This window comes from Pelophylax lessonae, assembly GCF_965119305.1.
Source record: "Pelophylax lessonae genome assembly, chromosome: 1".
Lineage (NCBI taxonomy): Eukaryota > Metazoa > Chordata > Amphibia > Anura > Ranidae > Pelophylax > Pelophylax lessonae.
The window spans coordinates 187,698,595-187,721,222 of NC_138768.1; positions in this window are offsets into that span (position 1 = coordinate 187,698,595).

Here is a 22,628-nt window from a genome sequence, read left to right on the forward strand (position 1 = left end):
TATGACGTAATAAACCTCTATAAAGTGCTTGGTGCTAATACCTTAATTGAGTAGTGTGCAAAGATGAATATATATGCGTATAACACAGTGTGTGTTATAAATAACAGATAATCTTAAAATACTTGAGGTAGATGTCACAATAAAATTATATGGAATAAATATTTGGATATAATTAATGCAATATTAAAAGGTGAGGAAGGTGCTATATATAAGTGATTAAATCAATCAGGTAAATATATATATATATCAAAGCAGAGAAATTTGTATGTTTTCAATAAAATTCATTAATTAATTCATAAGTGACTCAAGTGCAAATGTGCAAGTAAAAAAAGTCCATAAATAAAAGTTCATAAGTGACTCAGGTGAAAATGCAGGTAAATCTTGAGTGCCAATAAAAAAGGAAAAAGTGCAGGTGCTCTGTGTTGAATCCTCCAATGATCCAATGCTGGTACTTTTGGTGTCAACGTGGGGGATAATAGAAGAACACATTTACCAGATGACGTTGGTCTTATATACCTTATGGTATTAAGACCTGTATACGTTTTATGGCCACCAGGGCCAAAGTAGACACTGCTGGGCTTTGTGGTACCACAGTACTCGGGAATCCCTCTCCTGGATAGCCTCGATCCACAGGGTCCGGTCAGGGTATGCAGGGTAAAAAAAGCTCCAGATAGTGTATTACCATAAAAACTAAGTTTAATAAAGTTGGTAGGTGTACAGTACATGAAAATAGTAAAAAACCGCCAGCTGAAATGGTGCCCGTGAGTGGAGAGCGGTGAATACCGGCTTGCGTTCCACTCAGGCACCCGTGACATAAGCAGCGTGCGTTCCACCTTACGCGCGTTTCGGCAATGCGTATGATGTCTTCAGAGGTGGAGAAGCAGACTGACTTGGGGCCTTAAATGTGGTAATCACCGCCCCTCACTCCACCCAAACCAGGAAGTTTGTATGCATAAGCAGGGATACCTATGAACACAGGGGCAGAAAGAAAACGTTTCATAATAACTAGGCATAGTGGCTAGCGGAACCCTCCATGGCTGCTGATTCAGGTCCCTGATTTAACTGTTGATCCCTGGATGTTGCCGAATTTGTATACATCCCCTATACCCACTTTAACAATCCCCTAGAAAAGATGCTTTGTAGCATTTTCTTGGCATTGTGGATTGGTATGTGAGCTATCACATTAGGGTTTTTTGTTGTTAGATTCTTTATGTAAATTCCCAGTGACCCCTCCCCTGCATGGGCCAGGTTGCTTGATGCTGGTTGCTGATTGATATTATGTTTCTTCTTTTTTTCATACCTATAAAACCAAATAAAACATATTTAAAAAAAAACCAAAAAAAAAACCCCTCTCTTCCCAGTTCTTAGCAGTATGAGACATGGATGCCCTCTTTCCCTCATACTCTTTCTCCTTGTGATTGAACCCCTGGCTCTTGCTATTAAAGCCAACCTGGATGTCTGGCTGATGATGTCCTGTTGTCTCTTACTAATATCATAATTGCCCTCCCAAGCCTTATCCAAATACTTAAAGCAGCAATAAACCCAAGCAAGCATATATTAAGTTGCAGCTTACCAGTTCTTAGATGTAATGGGTGCATTCATTTTTTAGGCTTTCGTTCCATTATTTTTACCTGCTGATCCTGCCAGTAAGTCTGTTGTTTTCAGAAGAACAAGCTGTCCAGCAAATGAAGCAGTTAGTGTATTCAGACAAATCATTTAACACTGGGGTGTTTACAATGATCAGATTTTATTTATTTATCTAAAACATTTATCCTAGGAGGAACAAACCTTTTGCTGTAAGGTTGTCGGCTTGTTAGTATGATGCTTCCGACAACCGACTGCGACTTTTCGGCCAAACAGAATCTGGTGTGCAGGCTTTAAAATTTTTGTTGGCCAACAAAGAACGGCCGATTGTTCGTCAGTCAGTACAGATTTCGGCAGACAAAAATCAGATGAGCAAGACTGGGCATGCTCAGTGAAGAAAAAACACACGGAAAGTAGACCAGAACATGACATCACTTCTGCAGTTGGTTGTTGTTGGCCGACAAAATTCGTGTGCAGTCTTGAGCACTTTTCAACCAACAAAACAGCACCGGACAAAAGACGGCCGATCATTCGGCCGACAATCGGTACGTGTGTACGGGGCTTTAGGCTTCAATTTGTTTGTGTATCTAAATTGCTAAAACATATATCACTACCCTCCCCACAGACTAACAATGCTGCTGTTCAAAAGTGTCTCTGTTGCTCCTTCATCCAGAATGTAGGCATTCTAATATAGGAAGTATGTTACTGGCCAGATCACTAAGTGAAAACCGAGGAAAAAAGCTTAAAAAAGAAAACTAATGCAACCACTACATCTAATGATTTGTAAGCTGCAATACAATGTATTACATTTTTGTTTTTGGATTTAATAGCACTTGCCACCTTAAATGTCACATTCACAGCAGATCAAATTCAACCTCCTAATGATACTTTTTCCTATCTTGTGTGTATTCCTGCCTGCACTATTTTGTGTTTATTTCCTACCGGAAATGGTATCCACTCTTGATAGCAGCTCTGAAGATGCTGCTGCTTCCTAAACTGTTATACCTATTTAGGGTCCTCTCAGTCAAAGTCCCCTTGAACATTCTATAATCCATTCAGCGGGCATGTACTGTATGCAATTGATCTGTCAGTTCTGTAGACCAAAGTCCAAAGAAGGATTAATGATACCACATATTATTAAATACTACCAAGAAGCGCGAATCACTCCCCTGGTCTCTTATCATACAACCCTTACCACCTTGTGTAGGTCAGCATTAAGGCATGAAGGGGCTAGAAGGAGGGATGGCGCATAGCAATGTATTGTGAAATTGGTAACCCTGGGACAATCAGTGGACAGTGATAATAGGAAAGTTTATTGGAAAGAACAATAAATCCACAAACCAGTCACATGGTCTTCGGCATCACGTAAGGACACTGTGGGGGTCCCGCTCAGTTTTAATGGAATAGCACTACTCCAAATCCAGGGAAGGATCGGGAATGGGATCGAAGGGTCACATAGATGGGAAAGGAAGTCTGCCCAGCGCGTGTCCAGCCGGACCTCACGTCACTTCCGGGATCCTCCTGCCACACAGCGTCACAGGAAGCAGAGAGCCGAGGCCAGGACAAGGAGCGGACCGGCGTGGAACTCAAGCTACAGGTTGCCGTGACTACATGTTTCGCACGCATGCGCTTTGTCAAGTCACCTCTCGGTAGTGCCATCCCATTAAACTGAGCGGGACCCCACAGTGTCCTCACATGATGCCGAAGACCGTGTGACCGGTTTGTGGATTTTATTGTTCTTTCCAATAAACTTTCCTATTATCACTGTCCGCTGCTTGTCCTTTACCCAGGGTTACGAATTTCACAATACATCGCTATGCGCCATCCCTACTTCTAGCCCCTTCATGCCACACAATTCATCCTGTGGTAGGGATTTGGCAGCACTGTGTGTGACATTTAACTCCCAGCAATTCTTCCCCCCACCACACTGTTGTGGATGTTGGCGCCTATAATCCTACAAGTGGTTGTCCGGAGGACCAGCGCAAGGATTTTTTTTTTAATTTTCAGCATTAAGACATACCTCCTAAGGCCCTTGGTGATAGACACAGTTTTATGGAATGCTCCTGACCTTACATACACATTACTAACCCAGTACTCAAACATTTTGTGAAAATATGGGACCTGGTAAAACATTAAGGGATACTGTTTTCACCACATATTCCCCTTGTAACCCTCACACACAATCCCTCCATTCCCCCGACATATGAAGAACCACATAGATTCTTGTGGTGGCATAAAGCAGGATTTCATCAGGTGTATGACTTGCTGACTATGAGCGACATGTTAGGCTTTCCTTTGCTGCAATATTCTCACCACGCTCCATCTGCAGAACTTTTCCGTTACCTTCAAATTCGTAACTACATTATGTGCAATCAATCCTAAAACACAAGTATTCACCCCTGACTCTCACCTGTTTTGAACACATATGCCTGAGAGATCCTGTTTCTAAAGGTATACTATCGTCAATATATAATGCCATCCTGGAGAAAGATCTGTTGGGCCTTAAGTCTTATGTCTTCCAATGGGCTAAAGACCTGTGTGGACCACTGGAGCAACAATGGGCTTGAATCTGGGACACAATTGCACATGGATCAGTAAATTTTATTGAGGCCAACACAAGGTATTGTTTAGGTGTTACATAGTACCTTATAAAATGGTTAGATTTTGCTAGACACCTGCAAAATTAGAATCAATAACAAACAAATAGGATCAGAATTAATATTATACAGGATTTATATAGCAAAGTGGGTGTGAACAGGACCTCTGAAAAAGTCAGTACACACTAGCAGCGCTCACTAGGATAATATAAATATAAAAGTATATGTATAGATATGTAAAACCTTGGACAGTCATAAAACACTTAGTCTGGTACAAAATGAGGATTAACTCCACTTAAAACCAAACTGAGGTATGTATAGATCATAAAGTTCATAAAAGTTCGTGAGAGTTCGTAATTGATCCTGAGATCTTGGACTGGACCACAATATCCCACGGTGCAAAATAAGACTACTCCTGGGCCACCATCACCACACCTCCACACCGTGTCCCCCCTGGTAGTGAACACTCACCAGACCATAGACATGTAGAAGCCTTGTCAAAAATGTATAGAGGTATCCACTCCGTGGTTGTGATAATCTGTATGTCTGTGGACAGCTTCCACCAGAATCTCCAATCAGAACTCGTGAACTAGAACCTCAGCAGTATGGGTATAGACCAGTGGAATTTAGGACCATGTGAAGCAAAGAAAGAGGGAGCCAATAGTGTAATTCCGCAAATACACTGATGCTTTATTAATTCCCCAATCCCCATAAAATCACACTCACATTAAAACAAATAACAAACGGCATGTAAAAGTGTAAAGCCTGAACGTCTGAAGTCTCGGTGACTCACCGCTGACCGCACAGCTTGCGGGGACCCGATCTCAGACCTCCGTTGTGACAGCAGATGGTTGCGTGCTCACGCCCTTACATGTTTCGTCACACTGGACTTCTACGGAGGGCGCCCTCCCAGTCTTAGTCCGTAGGGTTCAATATTGAGTTGGCCCACCCTTTGCAGCTATAACAGCTTCAAATATTCTGGGTAGGCTGTCTCCAAGGTTTGAGAGTGTGTCTATGGGAATGTTTGACCATTCTTCCAGAAGTGCATTTGTGAGGTCAGGCACTGATGTGGACGATAATGCCTGATTGGCAGTCTCCGCTCTAATTCATCCCAAAGGTGTTCTATTGGGTTGAGGTCAGGATTTGTGCAGGCCAGTCAAGTTCCTCCACCCCAAAATCGTTCATCTATGTCTTTATGGACCTTGCTTTGTGCACTGGTCCAAATCATTTGGTGGAGGGAGAATTATGGTGTGGGGTTATTTTTCAGGGGTTGGGTTTGGCCCCTTAGTTCCAGTGAAGGGAACTCTTAAGGCGTCAGCATACCAAAACATTTTGGACAATTTCATACTCCCAGCTTCGTTGCAACAGTTTGGGGATGGCCCCTCCTGTTCCAACATGTGCACAAAGCAAGTTCCATAAAGACAAGGATGAGCGAGTTTGGGGTGGGGGAACTTTACTGAATGCAGAGAGTCCTGACCTCAACCCGATAGAACACCTAGAATTAGAGCAGAGACTGCAAGCCAGGCCTTCTCATCCAATATCAGTGCCTGACCTTACAAATGCGTTTTATGTAAGAATGGTCAAACATTCCCATAGACACACTCCTAAACCTTGTGAACAGCCTTCCAAGAAGAGTTGAAGCTGCTATAGCTGCAAAGGGTGGGCCAACTCATGGATGAACACTACGGACTAAGACTGGGATGCCATTAAAGTTCATGTGTGTGTGAAGGCAGGCGCCACAATACTTTTGGTAATATAGTGTATGAAAGAGGATATGATTTAGTCAGTGAAGGTAAAAGAAGTTTTTTGTTTATGTTATGAGGTTTGTTAATCACTTAGTAACTGGATTTGATACTTGTTTAGACTGTCATACAAGAAGCCTTTAGTTAAAAGAAGCACAGCACACTGTAGTACAAAAAAACAATAGAAATAATATGATGTTAAATACTGGAAAATAGCTACACATGATGCAAGTGTCTATTTAGCAGTGTTTCCAGGGAACTGTAGTTACTGGATTATTATATAAAATTATTGTCTAAACACTTCTCTTACTAAATGCATTTCCTGGCGATGACAAACTAACAAAATAAACAGTGATCGCGAAACCTGCTTTGTTCTCGAGAGGAATAATCAAAGTATCAACATCACAAACATGTTTTTTTCCTTTTCTGTTGGAAATATTAAGGCTTCATCACTTACGAGTACTGCAAAATCCTGTTCTACTGATCAGCAGGAAATGGAGCTGCAATCAATTCTAAATATATATCATGGTTGTATAAAGGAAAATCCTGAAACAGATCTGAGGGTAAAAATCACTGTTTGTCTTTTTCTAAAAATAAAGGAAGTACTGCAAAGCCTTTAGCCTGAATGGAAAAGATGGAATGAAAAACGTTACTAGTTCATTCAGAGGACACTGTTATATTGCGCTAAAGTTTAAATAGAGGTTACGCCTTGTACACTTAGTGCTTCTGTATGTGGCACAGAACTTCATTTAATTACAACATATGAAGCATAGCATCATTCGTGGTTATGTTTTAGCACATGGGTGTCCAACCTTTTGGCTTCTCTGGGCCACATTGAGTGTAGAGAAATTTTCTCCGGCCGCATTTCATATCACTCCGCCTGTGACAGAGCCAGAACTATACAGGAAGTAGCGGTCAGCCTAGTGCATGCCCATCCAATGCAGCCTCACCAGGGCATGCCCATCCAATGCAACCTGATCAGTGCCCATCCAATGCAGCCTCACCAGTGCATGCCCATCCAATGCAGCCTGATCAATGTCCAACCAATGTAGCCTCATGTATCCAATGCAGCCTAATCAGTGCCAATCCAATGCAGCCACACCAGTGCATGCCCATCCAATGCAGCCTTACCAGTGCCCATCCAATGCAGCCTCACCAGTGCGTGCCTATCCAATGCAGCCTCACCAGTGCATGCCCATCCAATGCAGCCTGATCAGTGCCCACCCAATGCAGCTTCACAAGTGCATGCCCATCCAATGCAGCCTAATCAGTGCCCATCCAATGCAGCCACACCAGTGCATGCCCATCCAATGCAGCCTGATCAATGTCCAACCAATGTAGCCTCACCAGTGCATGCCCATCTAATGCAGCCTCACCAGTGCATGCCCATCCAATAGAGTCTGCAATGAAGAGAGAGGAGAGCCACTGGATTACACAGAGCAGGTATCTCCCGCTTACCTGGCGACCGCTGTCATACGAAGTTCTGCCTCCTGGACCGGCTCCTATGATAGAGGTCACCAATGTGCTGTCTATCATAGGAGGTGGGGCTTCGTAGGGCAGTGGCTGCCGGGTAAGCAGAAGATCCCCGCTCTGTTTGTAATCCGGCGGCGCTCGCCCCCCCCCTCCCCTCCACTCCGAGGCAGCCTCTGCCTACAGTTAGTTGGAAGCTGATGTGGCCGTGCCCCCAACTCGACTTCCTTCCTCCCCGGCAAAAAAAAAAAAATGTCAGGGGGCAGTAGGCCGCATTGCCTTAGGTTCCGGGCTGCATGTGACCCGTGGGCCGCAGGTTGGACATGCACGTTTTAGCATATTTACTTTTTGAGCAGTTTGGCCTTTTAAACTCACACAATTGTTGCACAGACGGTATAAAATGGTATATCAGGATCTCATCCTGAGGGAGAATGATTACTTCCCTCTGGGTCATTTTACTGCAGTGACTGGCTTATATCATATAATTTACATTAGCAATTGCAGGTATTTTACAATCATGGCTGTTTTAATTGTTTTTATGAATGGGCAAAAAGAACATACAAAACCCTTGTAACCATGAAGGGTCTGGTATAGTATGTTTTGGGGACTGTTAGATTTTTTTTGTTTTCTTTCACATAAAATGCATACCAGAACTGACGGGCTGGTATAAATTGTGGGTGGTGGGGCATGCTTTTTTTATTTCTTTAAACTATCCCTTGCTAACAGAATAATGTGCCTGGCAGGGATAAGTTACTGGTTGTTAGCAACAACCAAAGGCCCTGAGCAGGAACCTGTCATATTTAGAAGTGGTAGTAGCACTTACAAAACTTTTCAGGTGGTGTGGCTCCTTGAAATGGTCTGCTGCAGATTCAAAAATCCCTTCCATCAGTTTTGGTGGCTTTACAGACACATGCCGAGACATCCAAGTAGTTCTGGATAACACCACTTTTTCAACATGGTGGTATGGCTGCACTAAATTAAAAAAATAATTACCTCCATTTCGTAGATAACAAAACTGGAGGCAATTAAGACCAACTCAAATTTGATGTACAGAGACAGGTCAGAGTCACATATTACAAATAAAAGAACAAATATAATTTGTTCATGCAATCCTGGTAGCAAATTTGCTTTTAGTTGATAAAAACATTTTGTTTCTCTTTAAAGGATCACTTAACACTTAAGTCATAACCACCTTCTCTGCGGTTAGGGTGTATTCTATCCAGTGCAATACATTTTAAACCTTTCACTTCCTTATTATAAATGTTGCCCTATTGGTGTCTGCTATTTAAGATGGCATTGGTGTGATCGCAAATTAATTTCAATAATTTATTTTGTGTGTCTTGCTATGTCCATGTGGTATAATAGGCATCACATGAACATAGCAAGAGATAAATAACTAAACTTGTTTGGAAATATCAAAAGACAAGGTGCATATCAACATAAGTTAATTTACACAGACAGCGCTCATGAACAGTATAAAACACAGCTCTAAAAATCAGCTCTGCATTAGCAAAGCTCTCACTATGAACAAAAGAGCAAAGTGTCAGAGTCCAAAAAATTGTGTCAACAGTCCATCACCAGCTACGTTTTCGATGGGGTCATGGGGAGGAGACCACACACCACATCTGTGACAATTGATGACCATATGCCTCCACCTCACCACGTGCAAAAGCCCCAAGGTTGTGCTCTTACCAGATGTCTGTGTATCAAGCCTGTAGTTAGAGTTGTTTCTCCAATGGACCGGCACCAGACTCAGTATTCACTTGCACTTAATCCCAGCTGTAATCTCCTCAACCAAGCATGTATGTGAGAGAGCAAAGAGATACACATAGGGCAGTACCGTTTGATATAATATGCACCTTTATTGATTAAAACCCTCTCCCATTACACTCACATAGGTAGAATGAAATACAGCATAACGTTGTCAAATGTTGGCATTACAGTTACCGTCTAACCGCTTCTCGGACCTCCGTTCGCTGTGCAGCGTCCCGGAAGTGGCCGTTCCTCGTGGTGAACCGGCGTCCTGTTGCACGTGGTGAGGTGGAGGCATATGGTCATCAATTGTCACAGATGTGGTGTGTGGTCTCCTCCCCATGACCCCATCGAAAACGTAGCTGGTGATGGACTGTTGACACAATTTTTCGGACTCTGACACTTTGCTCTTTTGTTCATAGTGAGAGCTTTGCTAATGCAGAGCTGATTTTGAGAGCTGTGTTTTATACTGTTCATGAGCGCTGTCTGTGTAAATTAACTTATGTTGATATGCACCTTGTCTTTTGATTTTATCTATTTTTAGGCAGCTGCTGATTTAATATTTTAGAGTTTTATTTTTTATGTACGCATGAGATATTGCTGCATTCCTAAGCGCTGGGTGATTGAGTTTTGAGCATTTCCTTATCACTAGGTCCTTTTTCCATTGTTTGGAAATATACAAAAGGTTTTAAAATGTTTGGTGCACTTTTTGGGAGAACCAATATTTATTTGTAAATAAATATTTACAATATGCGCATCTATTGCATCGAAAGGTGCCATATAGAAAGAAGTCAATGACATGGGTCTTTTTTAAAATGCCTGAAAAATGGATGAACACTAGGCTTTAGGTATTATCAATAAACTTACCTATGTGTCATTGCATCAAAAGTGCCAACATTTTTTAGGGATATTGCGAAATATAGAAGATTGCTTCTTAAATTGTGCTATTTTGCATGTTTTAACCTCTTGCAGACCACCCACCGTAGTATTATTGCGGCAGGGCGGCTCGGCTGCGCAAAACAACGTAGTACTACGTGATTTTGTGCACAAGGTCTTGGCGGCGCCCACAGCGGGAGGCGGGCCGAGGAGCGGCATCGATTGCCGCCGGCCTCCCGCGATCATCAGATAAACTGACAGTAGACCTAGTAGGTCTACAGTAGGGTCTCCTGTCAGACAGGCAGGGAGAGATCAGAAGTTTCAGCTAAGCTGAGACCGCGATCTCTCTGTGCCTGTCACAGAACCCCCCCCACAGTGAGCAAGCATATTTAGGCATACATTAACCCCTTTAATCCCCCCCAGTGTTAACCCCTTCACTGCCAGTGTAATTTATACAGTAACAGTGCATAATATTTAGCACTGATTACTGTATTAATGTCACTGGCCCCCAAAAAGTGTCAAAAATGTCAGTTAGGGGTCCGATCTGTCCGCCGCAATGTGGCAGTTCCACTAAAAAACGCTGATTGCCGCCATTACTACTAAAAACAAAAAAATAAATAAAAAGTCCAGAAATCTATCCCATAGTTTGTAAACGCTATAACTTTTTTGCAAACCAATTAAAATACGCTTTTTGGGATTTTTTTTTCCAAAAATATGTAGCAGAATACAAATTGGCATAAACTGATAAAAACATTTCATTTTTTAAATTTTTTTATTTGGAATGTTTCATAGCAGAAAGTAAAAAATATGGCGTTTTTTTCAAAAATGTCGCTCTTTTTTTGTTTATAGCGCAAAATCTAAAAACTGCAGAGGTGAGCAAATATCACCAAAAGAAAGCTCTATTTGTGGGAAAAAAGGACATCAATTTTATTTGGGTACAGCCTTGCACGATCGCGCAATTTTTCGTTAAAGTAACGCAGTGCCGAATTGCAAAAAATGGCCTGGTCATTAAGGGGGTAAAACCTTCCGAAGCTGAAGTGGTAAATTTGGCAATAGTGCTCATGTTGTAATATGGCAAAAGTGCTTTTTTGCCCCTCTTATCTCGTCTGCAGGTTTTTTAAATATTATTTTCTTATAGCCTAGAGTCAATAAAAACTTTTGTTATTTTTTTACCTCAAGTTCTAATTCAGCTTTTCTTGTGCAGTATCTTTTCAACTATGATTACTGACTTACCAGTATGTTTCTGATAAGCTTTTGTTGAATGACACTCTGCAAATGCAAACGTGTATTGCCTGAAGCTGGTTTTCTATTTGGTGTAGTTTCAATAGTACCATCCGGTCCCTTTACTATTATGAGGTCCTGAAATTGTAATTGGATTTCATTAGATACAGCCATGAAAAATATTATGTATGTATTGTTGTTAAAAACCAGACCATAAAAGGAAGATATCATCGATAAATCTGTACTGACACAAAATGTGGCATATGTAAGTCAAGGCTTCCAGCCCCCAGGTACAGGTTTACATATGACAGGGCACAAGTCTTGCCCATTGACATGTCCTGCACCATTAAAAATAAATGCATTGTGTGAATTCATAAAACTCAACATGTCCAGAACAAACTCTACTCTTGCCAATTAATTTCCCATTAAATCTAAAAACGTATTTATTACAAATATATTAGAATATAGTGTTATAGCATCTATAAACACTAGTAGTATATTGGCTGGCATACACAAGCCATCTAAAATGGTCAATAAAGGGATTGTATCCTTAAAGTATGATGGCAACCTTTCCACATGTGAGCAAAGGTGATCAATAACTCCACTGGTGTTACTAGTGACAATTACCATATGTGAGGGATTTGCTCAGTAGCGGGGTGTGCAGGACTGACTGGATGGGTCACAGCACAGTGAAGTAGGCACAGACAGACAGCAGAATCTTTGTGAAACTGTGATTTATTTAAAAGTCTGTGGGTACCAAGTGCTTGTATCAAAACAGCAAAAAAAAAAAAAAAATCAAAACAAAACAGGAAATAAACACTTGCCATCTTGGCTGTCTTACTACTAAACACAGGAACCTGTCTACATGTTCTGAAACTGCCCAGATACCTGACTGTCACACAGAATGAACAGAGTCTTTTAGTCACACAGACTTAATCTTACCGCTCAGAGTAGGTGCTGCCCCCCAGTCCTACACAGGAATCTTGTTCCAGGGTGGAGCATCTTCCCCAAAGCACCCCGGAAGTTTTATAGAGTCTAGAGTACTGAACCTGTTACACCTGAGCTTGTTAACCCCTCATTGGGCCCAAGCAGGCTCACTACACAGCACAAACATAAAAACAATCAGTGTGCAGCAGGAACCTGGAACAAACATATGTCCCATCCTGGACACAACCCATAGTTTCTCCTAAATTCCTATTACACATAGAAGATGGGTTACTGGAAGGGAGACAATTTGTTTTTACTGTTTTTTGTAAACAATAAATAAATATATTTTTGCATAGATGATTTGTTTATTTTGCATATGCTGACTAGGGATGAACTCAGGGTTCAGTTGGGTGGGATGACCTCAGGGTTCACTTGGGTATACCTTTTATTGTTTACACTTTTTTATTTTTGTTTATTGCTATCACAGACTAATAGCCCCCTATGTGATAGCATTTTTACATGGACAGATTCTTCTTAATGTCTTACCTGCATTCCACTGAAGATAATGGAACACAGATCACATTTCATGATCTTCTTCCCTGCCCAGAATGACCAGGGAAAAGTGGCAACAGAAACTGGAAGTTGCAAGGCCTTCCTTCCCTCTACCAGGCGACACCCACCATGTAGGTCCTGGGCCCACAGGTTGGATAGCAGATCCCAGTAAACATGGTGGGCTGTTTGAATGCTTGGAAATTACCAGGGGTCTGTGGAAGCGATCAGGCAGCTCTACAGTGACCCAAGTGCTTCCGCCTGAAAGTCGACAGTTGATTTCTAAGATTTCTATGCACTCCCGGCTTTTAAAGGCTGCTGTCTAGTGTTGAGCGAACACGGACTGTATTATTCGTGTTCGTACCGAATAATTGGATTTTTTGTACCCGAACACGGACACGGACACTTTACTGTATGTTCGGGTAAAAATCCGTGTTCGGTCGTTTTATTTCCGGGTTTTGCATGCTTTGGCGCTCTTTTCATGGCGGGCTTTCAACAGCCAATCAACAATCGTTTAACTGGTGTGCCTTAAGCCATCCCAGCCATGCCTGCAAATGTCTCAGTAGCTGTGATTGGCCGTCTGAAGCATGTGACCAAGTCTTTATAAGTTCGAGGCAGCCGCAGCGGCGTCATTATGCTGCTTAGATTCAGGGACAGAGCACACATCAACGTGCTGGCTGCTGATTAGGGAAAGATAGGCAGGAAAAAACCATTTGTGTCCGGATAGAATTGAGGGACAGGTCGGAGTGTTTAGGCAGGGCGAGTTGTAGGCATTTTAGGGATAGAGTCTGCTGAATTATAGGGTCAGTGTCTTCTACAAACTACAATCGATATTGCTGTGTGGGGGGTGGGGTCTGCACTCAATCCTGATCTACGATCTCTTCTCAATCCTGTTAGGGACAGAGTCTGCTGAATTTTAGGGAAACTGTGTTCTACAAACTACAATCGATATTGCTGTGTGGTGTGGGATTGGAGATAGGCAGGTGTCAGTGATCCACATCCATTTTTCTGTGTGTGAGCTGCAGTGAACACAATCTTTTTGGGCTGCAGTGAACACAATCTTTTTGGGCTGCAGTGAACACAATCTTTTTGGGCTGCAGTGAACACAATCTTTTTGGGCTGCAGTGAACACAATCTTTTTGGGCTGCAGTGAACACAATCTTTTTGGGGTGCAGTGAACAAAATCTTTTTGGGGTGCAGTGAACACAATCCTTTTTGGTGTGCAGTGAACACAATCTTTGTGGGGTGCAGTGAACAAAATCCTTTGTGGGGTGCAGTGAACACAATCTTTTTGGGGTGCAGTGAACAAAATCCTTTTTGGGGTGCAGTGAACAACATCCTTTTTGGGGTGCAGTGAACACAATCTTTTTGGGGTGCAGTGAACAAAATCCTTTGTGGGGTGCAGTGAACACAATCTTTTTGGGGTGCAGTGAACACAATCTTTTTGGGGTGGAGTGAACAACATCCTTTTTGGGGTGCAGTGAACAAAATCCTTTTTGGGGTGCAGTGAACAAAATCATTTTTGGGGTGCAGTGAACACAATCTTTTTGGGGTGCAGTGAACACAATCTTTGTGGGGTGCAGTGAACACAATCTTTTTGGGGTGGAGTGAACAACATCCTTTTTGGGGTGCAGTGAACAACATCCTTTTTGGGGTGCAGTGAACACAATCTTTTTGGGGTGCAGTGAACACAATCTTTGTGGGGTACAGTGAACAGAATCTTTGTGGGGTGCAGTGAACACAATCTTTGGGGGGTACAGTGAACACAATCTTTGTGAGGTGCAGTGAACACAATCTTTGTGGGGTGCAGTGAACACAATCATTGTGGGGTGCAGTGAACTCAATCTTTGTGGGGTACAGTGAACACAATCTCATACTTCTGAAGGTTTGAGGGTGCTGCCTGTTCCATACTCCCCCTACTCCTCATCTAGCCTTTTAGGGGTACAAACAATAGTAATTGGGGCCTAGTGTGGTTGTGTACGTGCGAGATACATACACTTTTTTTGATCATATTTCCTATTCCGCTATTCAATAAAAACCTTTGAGGATCAATTGAATTGCGGGATAGTCTGTGTCGGTACGTGTGAGAGAGATCCACCTTTCCAAGTTGTTGGGGTTCATCTCATACTTCTGAAGGTTTGAGGGTGCTGCCTGTTCCATACTCCCCCTACTCCTCATCTAGCCTTTTAGGGGTACAAACAATAGTAATTGGGGCCTAGTGTGGTTGTGTACGTGCGAGATACATACACTTTTTTTGATCATATTTCCTATTCCGCTATTCAATAAAAACCTTTGAGGATCAATTGAATTGCGGGATAGTCTGTGTCGGTACGTGTGAGAGAGATCCACCTTTCCAAGTTGTTGGGGTTCATCTCATACTTCTGAAGGTTTGAGGGTGCTGCCTGTTCCATACTCCCCCTACTCCTCATCTAGCCTTTTAGGGGTACAAACAATAGTAATTGGGGCCTAGTGTGGTTGTGTACGTGTGATATACATACACTTTTTTTGGATCATATTTTCTATTCCGCTATTCAATAAAAACCTTTCTAGGGCAAGATCTTAAATTACAGAAATATGAGGAGACCGTCAAATAAGGGCCGTGGCCTGGGTCGTGGTGCTGCTGGTAGAGCTCCTGTTGCAAGGAGAGGACATGGTCGATCTGTGCCAGCTACACGCACAAGTGAAACACCTTCCTCAAGTGTGAGTAGGCGACAGAACCTGCATCAGTATTTGGTAGGGCATCAAACGCCCCTAGAAGTGATGAGGCCAGAACAAGTTGAGGCGATAGTAGATTGGTTTGCTGCTGACAGTGCCTCCAGTTCCTTCACATTGTCTCCCACCCAGTCTACTGCAGAAAGGTCAGAGTTGGCACCTGCAGCCAATGTCCAACCGTCTTTCACCTCACCCCCTTGCAAATCAGGCCAGCAGTCTGAGCCCCAAGCCATACAGCAGTCTCTTATTCTTTTTGAGGACTCTGTCAGCAGGGTTTCCCAGGGCCATCCACCTAGCCCTGCCCCAGAAGTGGAAGAGATTGAGTGCAGCGATGCCCAACCACTTATTTCTCAAGATGAGTACATGCAAGGATCATCGCAGCACGTCTCCGATGATGACGAAACGCAGGTGCCAACTGCTGCGGCGTTCAGCATTGTGGAGACCGACAAGGAGGGCAGGGGTGAAGACTGGGTGGAAGATGATGTGGAGGACGATGAGGTCCTCGACCCCACATGGAATGAACGTCATGCAGGTGACCTGAGTAGTTTGGAGGAAGAGGCGGTGGTCGCACAGAGCCACCAGCACAGCAGAAGAGGGAGCAGGGTGCAGAAGCGGAGCGGCCGTGCCCTAGACACTACGCCCGCTACTGCCCAACGCAGCAAGGGAACGAGCGCACCAAAGTCAGCTCAAAGGAGTTCTCTAGCGTGGAAGTTCTTTAGAAAATGTGCTGATGACAGGACACGAGTGGTTTGCACCCTGTGCAATCAGAGCTTGAAGCGAGGCATGAACCTTCTCAACCTGAGCACAACCTGCATGATCAGGCATCTAAGTGCAAAGCACGAGTTGCAGTGGAGTACACACCTTCAAAACCAAGAAACGTCTCTGGCTCATCCTGCTTCCTCTTCTGCTGCAGTCTCGGCCGCTCCAGCCACATCTGTAGTGATACCGGCACCTGCCACCCCGCAAACAGACGATCTGTCAGCAACACCACCACCTGGGTCACCAACAACCATCTCCACAATGTCCCGTGGAAGCGTTCAGCTTTCCATCTCCCAAACACTTGAGAGGAAGAGGAAGTACCCCCCTACCCACCCGCGATCCCTGGCCCTGAATGCCAGCATTTCAAAATTATTGGCCTTTGAAATGCTGTCATTCCGTCTGGTGGAGACGCACAGTTTTAAAAACCTTATGTCGGTGGCTGTCCCACAGTACGTCGTGCCCAGCCGCCACTACTTTTCCAGGCAAGCCATCCCTTCCCTGCACAACCAAGTGGGGGAAAATATCAGGTGTGCACTGCGCAACGCCATCTGTGCCAAGGTCCACCTAACTACGGATACGTGGACCAGTAAGCACGGTCAGGGGCGTTATATCTCCCTAACGGCACACTGGGTAAATGCAGTGGCGGATGGGCCTGAGGCGGATAGCAATTTGGCGCATGTCCTTCCACCACCGAGGATTGCAGGGCGCTTCAGTTTGCCTCCTGTTCGTAACTCCTCCTACTCCGCTTCCTCATCCTCTACCGCCTCCTCATCCGGACAGCGTAACACCTTCACCACCAACTTCAGCACGGCCAGGGGTAAACGACAGCAGGCAGTTTTACAACTTGCCTGTTTGGGGGACAAACCACACACCGCGCAGGAGTTGTGGAGGAGCATGGAACAGCAGACAAATGAGTGGTTGCTGCCAGCGAGCCTCAAGCCCGGCCTGGTGGTGTGTGATAACGGGCGAAATCTCATAGCAGCTCTGGGCCTAGCCGGTTTGACGCACATCCCTTGCCTGGCGCATGTGCTGAATTTGGTGGTGCAGAGGTTCCTTAAAAACTACCCCGATATGTCAGAGCTGCTGCAGAAAGTGCGGGCCGTTTGTGCGCACTTTCGGCGTTCTCACCCTGCTGCTGCTCGCCTGGCAGCGCTGCAGCGTAACTTCGGCCTTCCCGCTCACCGCCTCATATGTGACGTGCCCACAAGGTGGAACTCCACCTTGCACATGCTGGAAAGACTGTGCGAGCAGCAGCAGGCCATAGTGGAGTTTCAGCTGCAGCACGCACGCGTGAGTCGCTCTGCGGAACAGCACCACTTCACCACCAATAACTGGGCCTCCATGCGAGACCTGTGTGCCTTGTTGCGCTGTTTTGAGTACTCCACCAACATGGCCAGTGGCAATGACGCCGTTCTCAGCTTAACTATCCCACTTCTATGCCTCCTTGAAAAAACAATTCGGGCGATGATGGAAGAGGATGTGGCACAGGATGAGGAGGAGGAGGAGGATGAAGAGGTAACATTTCCAAGGCTTTCAGGGCAGTCATTCGCAAGGGGCTCCGAGGGTGGGTTCCTGCACACGCAAACGCCAGGGACGCAATTGTCCAGCAGGGGCACAGTTCTGGAGGATGAGGAGGAGGAGGAGGAGCTGGAGGAGGAGATGGAACCATGTTCACAGCAGGGTGGCACCCAGGCCAGCTCACGGCCATCACTGGTGCGTGGCTGGGGGGATACAGAGGACACGGACGATACACCTCCCACAGAGGACAGCCTTTCGTCGCCTCTGGGCAGCCTGGCACACATGAGCGATTACATGCTGCAGTGTCTCCACAACGACCGCCGAGTTGCCCACATTCTAACTTGTGCTGATTACTGGGTGGCCACGCTGCTGGATCCCCGTTACAAGGACAACGTACCGTCCTTAATTCACTCACTGGAGCGCGATCGCAAGATGCGCGAGTACAAGCGCACGCTGGTAGACGCCATGCTGCTGGCATTCCCATCTGACAGCGGGGCCACAGTGGAAGCACAAGGCAGAGGAGGAGGAGGAGGAGGTCGCCAACGCAACCAGGGCACCGCCAGCACCTCAGAAGGCAGGGTTAGCATGGCCGAAATGTGGAAAAGCTTTGTCAGCACGCCACAACAAACAGCAGCACCAGCAGCTCAGATGGAACGTCTTAGCAGGAGGCAGCATTTTACCAACATGGTGGAGCAGTATGTGTGCACACGCCTACATGTAGTGAATGACGGGTCTGCCCCCTTCAACTTCTGGGTCTCCAAATTGGGCACATGGCCTGAGCTTGCCCTTTACGCCTTGGAGGTGCTGGCGTGCCCTGCAGCCAGTGTATTATCTGAACGGGTATTTAGCACGGCTGGGGGCGTTATAACAGACAAGCGCAGCCGCCTGTCCAGAGACAATGTGGACAAGCTCACGTTCATTAAAATGAACCAGGCATGGATCCCACGGGACTTTTCCGTACCTTATGCAGAATAGCAATGGATACCGACCTTACCCACCCATTGTTCCATTTTTGCTCTTTCTCACTCTTTTGGGGTGTACCCTCATTTAAAATTTTTGAAAAGAAGCAGTGTTGGCTACCTCGTCCTCCTCCTCAGGGCCAGATTAATGTAGGGGCTATTGGAGCTGCAGCTCCAGGCCCCTACCTTTTATATAGGCCCCGGGTTGGCCATATTCACTGTTACCGCTCTTCTGTCACTTGTAAACACAGAAGTCTGGCTTCTATGCTCGCTTCCCCAGGCAGCACCCTCAGAACCTCCCCACACAGCGTGAAGGCCGGACAAGGAGGGACAGTTGGCGATGCATGGATGTGTTTATGGGCTTCAGAGACAGCATCCCATGTTGAATTAGGCATGCATGGCTGCACCCTTCCTCCTCTGGGTGCATGGCAAGGCACGGCCCTTAAGGCCCTTCAAAATCCTCAGCACCAAGCCCATGATGCTGTTAATCCGGCCCTGGTCCTCCTCCACCGCCGCTTCCACCTACACCGCCCATAGGTGTGCGCAGCCTATTGCATTAAGGTGTGCACCCCAAAGTTGAAATACACATGCATGTGTTTGCCAGCAGGGAGAGTAATGTATCGGGGCCATGTACCTGTAGGCAAGGAGAAATAGAGCAGAGCAGGTCCCAGGGAGATCTTTCCCATCTCCTCACTGGCAATGCTATGTGCCCTAGGTGATTAGGGTGTGCCCAGGCACACCCAGCACACCCTGTGCGCACGCCTATGTCACCGCCACATCCACCACCACCTCAACCTCCCTCCTACTCCATATGGGCCTCGTCCTTCAGAGATGAAGAAGAACATTGTTTTATTTTTCTGTTTTTTTTTTGTTGTTTTAAGTTATTTCCCTATCCACATTTGTTTGCAGAGCACTTGCCATGCTCTTAATTACGTTTTGCTGCCATTTGCAGCACTCTAGCCCTTTCCTTTGGTGTTTTAGAGCCATTTTAGTGCCTTAAAGTTCGGGTCCCCATTGACTTCAATGGGGTTCGGTGTCCGGGAAAAGTTCGGTAAAAGTCCGGGACACGGACCCGGACTTTTTTTTAAAGTTCGGCCGAACCCGTCGAACATGGACATCTAGGTGTTCGCTCAACCCTACTGCTGTCATCAAAGCACCTTTCTAAACATTGTGTTAGTTATACTCACTTAACCTATGAAGGAAGTCTTCTTGCCTGCAGCTGGTCCCTCTCATGGCAGCCTCCCTAGCAGCTGCAAATGTAAATTCCCTGGATTACTGAACCTACTGAGAACAATAATTATTCCACACTCTCTCATGAACACCACCCCACAATTCCTCTTTGAACTCACACCTCTTCTATGAATATTCATATATAACTTAAAATTTACAGCCTGGTGGACCTAGTTAAGTGGGACACCAAAACTGTGCTGGAGGTTTAACCTTTCCCACATATGGTGTCAGTAATCACTAATTAAACCTTATTGAGAATAAAATACCGACATAATAGTAAATCATCAAGACCATAGCACTCTTGTTGGACCTTGTATCCTCTTATAACACATTTCTCCCCACTCCTAAATATAAAAATTCTTTGCTACTATACAGTGCCTCTTAAAGTAGAACTATTGGCAAACCTTTTTTTTTTTTTTTGGATTGAGTAAGAGAGGGATCTAACCCCCCCCCCCCCCTGTCAAATTTGTTTTTGTCATCTCTGTTTCATTGCAGAGCTTTCCCTTCACTTCCTGTCCCATAGCCAAACAGGAAGTGAGAGGAAATTCCTGCAAATTAAAGGAAGATTCCCTCTCTATTGCTTTTCTGGGGACAACCCAAAATGTGGGATTTTCTTTTACTTTCACTTTCAATAAAAATGGTAAACAGGACAAATAGAGAGGGTGAATCTCACTAACGGGGCACAGACAGCAAATAAAACATGATGGGTGTTCTAATCTCTCTCCACTCTGTCCAAAACTAAAAAAGTTTTGCCTTTAGTTATACTTTAAATGTGGTCAAGAGTCGGATTTCAAATTTTCGCATTTTGGAAAGCTCCAAGACCACCTTTGATAGGAGAATCTGTACTAAGGGTATATAAGGTACTATTGATAGCAGAAATTATGATCATTCAAAAGCCTGACTACAACACATGCTAAAATATCTGGGCAAACTGGTTACATTTCATGAATTCAGGCTTCCGTAAGTTATTGCTGGTAACAGCCTTAGACCTAATATTACAGTAAAAAGTAACATACAGGTGCATCTCAAAAATTTTGAATATCATCAAAAAGTTAATTCATTGCAATAATTAAATTCAAAAAGTGAAACTCGTATATTTTATATAGATGCATTACACACAGAGTGATATATTTCAAGCATTTCTTTTAATTTTGATGATTATGGCTTACAGCTAGTGATAACCCAAAACTCAGTATCACAGAAAATTAGAATATTACATAAGACCAATAAAAAAAAGGATTTTAATACAGAAATGTTGGCTTACTGAAAAGTATGTCCATGTACAGTATAGCTCCCCAAATCATAACTAACTGTGGAAACGTCACACTGGACCTCATACAACTTGGATTCTGTGCCGCTCCACTCTTCCTCCAGGCTCTGGGACCTTCATTTCCAAATAAAATACAACATTTTCCACAGTCCATAATGATTTGGCAAAGCCATGTCATCTGCTGGTGTTGGTCCACTGTGTTTAAGTCCAAAGTCAGCGCAGCCCTCTACCACAATATTTTAGAGCACTTCATGCTTTCCTCTGCTGACCAGCTTTATGGAGATGCTGATTTCATTTTCCAGGACTTTGCACCTGCCCACACTGCCAAATGTACCAATACCTGGTTTAATGATTATGGTATCACGGTGCTTGCAGGCCAGCAAACTCGCCTGACCAAAACCCCATAGAGAATCTCTGAGGTTTTGTCAAGAGGAAGATGAGAAACACCAGACCCAACAATGCAAATGAGCTGAAAGCCACTATCAAAGAAACCTGGGCTTCCATAACAGCTTAGCAGTGCCACGGGCTGATCGCCTCCATGCCACACCGCATTGATGGAGTAATTCATGCAAAAGGAGCCCAGACCAAGTATTGAGTGCATACTATACTGTACATGGACATACTTTTCAGTAAGCCAACATTTCTATATTAAAAATCCATTTTTTTTGTTGGTCTTATGTAATAACGCTGAGGAAGTCCCCTCCCTTATGGGACGTCACGGAAGGGAGGAGCCGTGAAATCACCCGCTGTCTCACAGAGCCGCTCGAGGAAGTGTATGACTGTTACATTCAGCAAGAGAGGATGTGATGTGCCTGCTGACATTGTATGCTGTTATTAAGTAAGAGGCTTTCTTCTGTTTTAATAAATGTGTTAGACATACTTCACTATGTGCGATCCCTTGCCTTTCTTTGAGTCACACCACTAAGAGAGCAAGCTTTTGGATTGTCTAATCGGTATCCCCTGGAGGTATTTGGAGCAACTGGGATCATCCCATCCATCCATTCTGCCAAAGGTGTTATCGTCAGTGCTCAGTTGCAAGTGGAATCTGTCCTGGTGTTTTTGACCCTTTGTGGTTAGTGCTTTGAGGTGAGAGGTCATTCTATCTGGTGGTGGATTTGTAGTTTCAAGACCACAGCATTGGCTCTGAGTGCATCTTTATCCACACGGGGCCCTTCCTCCTTTGCATGGACTACATTTCCTATTCAATTGATTCATTTTAGTTTTAGCGCTGCAGTAATTTCCTATCATGGTCTTATGTAATATTCAAATTTTCTCAGATACTGAATTTTTGGTTTTCACTGGCTGTAAGCCATATTCAACAATAAAAGAAAGAAATGCTTGAAAAATATCACTCTGTGTGTACCACATCTATATAAAAGATATGAGTTTCACCTTTTAAATTGAATTACTGAAATAAATTTACTTTTTCATAATATTCTAATTTTATGAGATGCACCTGTAT